The sequence below is a fragment of the Seriola aureovittata genome, chromosome 5 (assembly GCF_021018895.1).
Source record: "Seriola aureovittata isolate HTS-2021-v1 ecotype China chromosome 5, ASM2101889v1, whole genome shotgun sequence".
NCBI classification, from domain to species: domain Eukaryota; kingdom Metazoa; phylum Chordata; class Actinopteri; order Carangiformes; family Carangidae; genus Seriola; species Seriola aureovittata.
The window spans coordinates 28,034,330-28,040,545 of record NC_079368.1 but is presented as its reverse complement, the minus strand read 5'-3'; positions in this window follow the sequence as shown (position 1 = coordinate 28,040,545).

Genomic DNA, 6,216 nt, shown 5'->3' with positions numbered 1-6,216 from the left:
AAAAAATGAGAGAAGGATGATGTGAGGAAGGAAAGAAAGAAGGGATAGAAAGGAGAGGAGTGACCTACCTCATGCCTTCATGGATGACTGCATTTGTATCCAAACATCCCAACATGCACTGCTCTGCCACTCGGGGACAAAATCAGCCTGCAGCACCCAATCAGCCGTGGCCTTTTACCACCTCGCCGTGGGGCAGAGGGTGTGCAAGTGAGTAAGTGACTGTATTTGTGTTTGTGTGTGTTTGCATGTGTGTGAGTTCAAGCGTGAGTGCACACACACATCTGTTTGTGTATGTGTGTGTGTGTGTGTGTGTGTTTATGGATATAGACCTCCTCACTACACTGCCTCTCTGATTTATCTTCAAACAGACAGCTCACCCATCTCCTCTCCTACACCTCCTTTTTTCCATCTATCCCTCCGTGCCCTCTCTGTCTCTCTTATGCTCACCACCAATCCATCCATCTTCCAAAATACCTTCCCTCTCTCAATCTAACCCTCCCTTCCTAAAATCCATCTCTCCTTCCATCCATTTTACTCCTCCATCCATCTCTCCCTGTTTCCATCCCTCCATCTGCATTTACTTCCCGCAGGGTAGACAATTTCCTGAATCCCACTGAAGTGGAAAGATTTCAGATTTAATACATCCCCTGCTCGTGATGTGCTCAGGCTTCAGAGGAAGGGCTCAGGGGTTCAAAGGAGGAGAAAGAAGGAAGGAGAAGGAGTAGAAGGTGTGAGGAAAGTTTTAAGAAGAATGGATGGATGGAAACATTACCCAAGGTAGCCTTATGTTGATCAAATAAATCAGTTAGTCTTCATCATAAAAGCCTTTTCTCTTGCAATATAAATGTAAAACATACTGGTAAATAAGTTAACAGCGTACAGCCACGCTAGCAGCTCTCTGGCTGTATTTAGGCGCAGCCGTGCTTTGAGCTAAATGCAAGCATGTTGGTATATGCTAACATTTGCTAATTAGCACTAAACACACACTACAGCTGAGAACGGAGGGATCGTCATTAGCTTTGCAGGTATTTGGTCATAAACCACATCACTGGAGATAGAGGGCTTTTTTCACCTTTATTGCATAGTCCATAGTGAAGAGGCAGACAGGAAATAGGGGAAGAGAAAATTAGGTGTGACATGCAACACAGGTCCCAGACTGCAGCTCGACTGTGCATGGGGTAGTTATGTGGTATGTAGCATTCAGCTAACTGGGGCACTGGTCAAAGTGACTAGGGTTCATCCTTCAGGGACTGTTGTTCTCTTTATTTTCCAATCATCATCTGGTGAGTATGCTAACTCTTTGCCCTGGAAATGCAGCTTTAGGCTCAGTCTTTTAGTACAATATCATGGAGCCAACAACTTGTTGTTTTGCTTTGTTTTTCCACAAAGATCTTATTTTAAACCGAGTCAGCTGGAAACATTAAAAGGTCAGCCAGAGGCAGCATCTTTAACCAAGTCATGAAGCTTACGTGCCGTTGACAGTTGTCATTTCAGCCGGAAAAAATCAATGGTCACCAGCAGAAATTCTTTTGTCTACCTCTGTGTGAGACCAAGGTCCCTGCGTTTCAAACATTACTACCACTTTCATCATTGTAAACTGTGCATGTGCTTCATCATGTGTTTTTTCTTTTTGTTTTGTTCTTTACCTAAAGCATAGTCTGACAGCACGAGTGTCACATCACATCACTTACGCTCCTCTCTTGCTTGTCCAGTTGTATTTACATTTGTGAGTCTGTTGATGGATGTACAGGGCAAAGGCCCACACTCTCATTAACGCACACACAGAGCAGTCATGTGTCTTGCCTCTGAGGGATGGTTGTCAAGGTGATATATAATGGTCTGATCAACCTCACCGTCATCACTGCGAAGACCCTGAAGAAAATTAGCTTCAACCAAGCACATTGTTTCGCTTGTTTGCATATTGTGTGTGCACATAGGTGTTATACTTTAAAACCTTAGATATGTGCTGTTGTAGGTAAGTCCTAATCAATTAGCTGCCAGCTGCTCCACAATCATAAAACTGCATTACCACAATAAACTGCTTGGAAAGTGTCTGAATAACCTGGCAACAGCTGATATTTACTCTAATTTCTGTCAGCTGTGTGAGGTATGAGATAAACTTCGCATTTAAAGTGTAATTCCCTGTTTTGTTTCATGTGATATCCAGATGGCCTGGGTGGTAATGAAAGCTATGGCTACTGCCAGACAAACATCTGCAGAATCACGGCCTCCACATCTAATGCAGAGTGAATGGCAGTCATGAGGACAACAGACACATTTCACTTCATGATCACTTCATGCTAAATACATTTTTGCAGCAACTCTGATGTCTACATTTCGTCCAAAATGTGAAACATGCCACGGCTGCTCCTATGACTGTCATTCATTAAGCATGCAAGGGGCTAAAATGAGTGAAATTCAATTTGTATGGCTCTTAACAGAAAGTGGTGCCATTCATTCTAGTTTTACATGGATCTAATACTACCTCAGGGTTAAAACATTAACTGGGTATGTGGATATAATGGAACAGCAGCACCAGAGCATTAGTTTGAAGGAAAGACTGCAACAGTAAATCTCTGCAGTTTCAAATTGTATAACGATATGGGAGTTTCTAAAATGACTGAATACTAACATGAATAATCTTAGTATAGTATCACCTAGAAGTCAGCAGTATAAAAATCTGCCTCTTTTATGTTGAAGGTCATATGATTTAATTTTACTGGCATTAGAATCAGAGCTATCTGATGCAATGTTATCAATATATTGTCTACAGACTACTACAGGTAAGAAAGTGTCAACTGGGTGATTTGGATGAGGTTGAGTATGAGAGTGTTTTATGTTTAACAAAACTATATTTCATCACGACCTTCAAGTTAAGGTTTTCCTGAATATGACAGATGAATGTAAATTACAATGCACGTTTACTTAATAAGCTATTTGACATAGCAAGCATCAAAGCATGTGAGCATTGTTACATGTTAGCATGTGTTTGCTGGCTGTCTTTTTCTTTTCTTTTGCCTCTGTATGTAATGCAATCTTAAAACCCATGTGGGTATACTGAAGTCATTTAGTGCGCTTTGTCAGGGGATATTTCTCTTATGTAACAACTAAAAACCTGAATTTGATGAAGACAACACATTAATTTGCATATTTTTCTCACCAAATTAACCATGAAAATCATTAAAAAATGATTACACTCTGAATTTCTCCCCCAGCACTGCTCAGAAGATTTATAGACTAGCAGTTACTGCTCTCTGCTGGTCAGTATAGGGAATTATTAAACATGCATCCGAGTGAGAAAGTATTGTTGAGTATGTATGTACCTAGAGAAGGGGGATGTGTCCCACAATGTCCTCTATCAGTGTATTCATGCAATAACAGAGTGAGATAGCGAAAGAGTGTGAGAGAAAGAAACAGAGAAAGAAAGAAATATAAGAAAGGTAGTGATAAGAAAGGGGAACAAAGAGAAAGCGAGATAATAGACAATTAAAGTCAAATTATGGGAGCATGCCAAGCGGATTAGCTACCAAAGCAGATAATTAATCATCATTGTGCGGCTTGTCAGTGGGTAATATTCACATCTGTAATTGGGACAAATTGGTAACCAGTGGGGCATTTAAACTTCAGTGTGTGTGTGTATGAGCATGCTTTTGTATTCTCATTAATGCAGAGAGGGTAAAATGAAAATGCCATCGAGGATAAACAGTGTCTACTTTTCATTCCAGCTAAACATCACAGCAGCTGATTTCACTTCACTAATTAGCACCTCTTTAACCACAGAGAAGATAATCTGTGAAATGAGCAGCTGTGGTGTCGCAGCTAAAAATAAGACCGTCACGTTTTACTATATTAGAAATACTGTAAATGCAAACAGAAGTATTTCCCTCTGCTGAGGGTCACGTTTACAGCTTTTATACACTATAACAAAATTACTGTCTGTGCTATAACTGAGGCTCGTGGTAGCTGCAGGGTATTTGAACTATATCCTTCCGAACGGGGCAATAAAACAGTCATTGGGATCTGATAAGTATGATGCTGTATTTTATCAACTGTACTTTTTGACAGTTAGGAGCAACCGTATTAAACATTTCTGTCCATAATCATATTTCGTGTATCAATCCATAAACTAATGGACCCCTCATTGTGAACAAACTGTACTATTCCAAAGTTTGTAAAATTGGAAAAAACACAAGGTAAATGTTAGTATACAGTATCTGAGCTGTTTGAGTCTCTGTTATGGTTTGACAAAGTTGGAGGCATATTTTGGAAAATGTAACACACATTATCATCAGATCCTCTGCTCTACATCGGGATTTTATTTTGTAGCAGTTCATTTAAAAATGTATGTATGGTAGTTTTTGAGTTTCTGAGCTTTTGATACCTTGTTTTAATTCAATTAACGTCCTGCTATTCACTGATTAAGGCAATTGTTTTTAGTTGTGTGCAATCATAACTCAAGAGTATGGAGAGTTTTACTCTTGCAAAACAGAACTGCAGCGCGTTTCACTACAACAAAAACACACCTCAGGCTAAATATAGCATTTTAAAAATGATATATTAAGCGCTCGATTGGACAAAAAATCTACATAATGTTGTACGAGGGCAGCACAGAACTGGTAGTTGTTGTCTGTTCCTCAAACTGTCCAGACAGACTCAGCTGTTAGAGGAGCTGGCAGAGATCGGTGTGGACAGACTGGGAGCTGTTACATCTGCTGCTGAATGTAGGTACCAACAAGTGACAAACTGCTATCTTACTTGTTGTATCAACAACAAAGTTTCTATCTTGTGCTTTAGAGCAGTCTATATGTGCATGAAAAATGATTACCATACATTAAAAAAAAAAAATTCTGGTTTGAAGGTTTGTACCATCTGACCTTTTGCTCTCTCCTTTTCCAGTTCTCCGGGTCCTCGCAGATCACCCGGAGCTCTCTGCTCAGAGAACAGCCGGTCTGCGGGACAGAGTGTTCAAACACATGAAGCAGCGCTTCACGGCAGTGCTTCAGGACAGACACCCACACAGCGCTCACACGGGTTGGCTCATTGCTATTTTCTTTCCGTAAAACAGACCAGTCATTATACTTAAAATTTAGTCATCTTTTTTGTTACCAACACAGTCGTATTTCTGTGTTTTTAACTACTGAGAGGTTTCAGCTGAGTCAATTATTTGGTTTGTAAATCTGTTCTTGAGGGATAATCAAGAATATAACATTGTAAGATTAAAACACCATGTAAATGTAGTTGTCATTGGCTAGAAACAGTCTTCTTTTGAATGTTCACTGGAGGACAGGAGCAACCTTATGACGTCAAGTCAAGTCAATTTTTATAACGCCAATTCCCAACAGAAGTTTTCTCAAGGCGCTTTTCAAATAGAGCAGGTCTAGACTTTCTCTTTATAATATTATTTACAGAGACCCAACAATTCCCACCAAGAGCAAGCACCAGGCAACAGTGGCGAGGAAAAACCTCAAGCAGAACCGAACTCAGGGCGGGCGGCCATCTGCCTCGACAGGTTGGATGGTGACAGAGAGAGAGAGAGACAGAGAGAGAGAGAGAGAGCATGCAAGCAGGAGATAAAGAGAGAGAGAGAGCAAATTCACTCAATGCTCCTGCGTCAAGAATTAACCCAACCATGTAAAAACATAAATCTTTAAGGAAAACAGTCATCCCAAACCTTGTTAACAATCCCAGCACCTAAGCAGGAGCAGATTACTACTACTAGATTACTAGTGAGTGTAGCACTATAATTTGAAGCACTGTTGCCTCAATGGGCCTTTTCACAGCATTTTGTCTTGTCAAGGTGGCAAAAGCACAGGTGTTTCTGTCACACTGCTGTCATTTTCCCATTGGCTGTCGACCTTCAAGAGGACGAACCTCATCATACGAGCACGTCAGAGACAGACGCCAGAGAATGAATGGAAACAAACCCAGGAAAGGTAGCATGCTCTCCAACAGCGAGAAAAACTCCTTTGTTGAGACCATGATGGCCAATGAATTATAACCTTCAATACCAAATACCAAGAGAGGTCATTCAGTGTAGTAGTTCAAGTTACTTATTTCTAATGGTGCACATGCTGATGCCCACCTCCTGTATATATTGAACATGTGACATTAACTCTGAAGTAAATAATCAAGAAACATAGCTGAGGAAAAACTATTCATGTGCAGTAACGCTTGAATTCAAACCAGGTACCAGAACAGGACATGCCTGTGAAAATG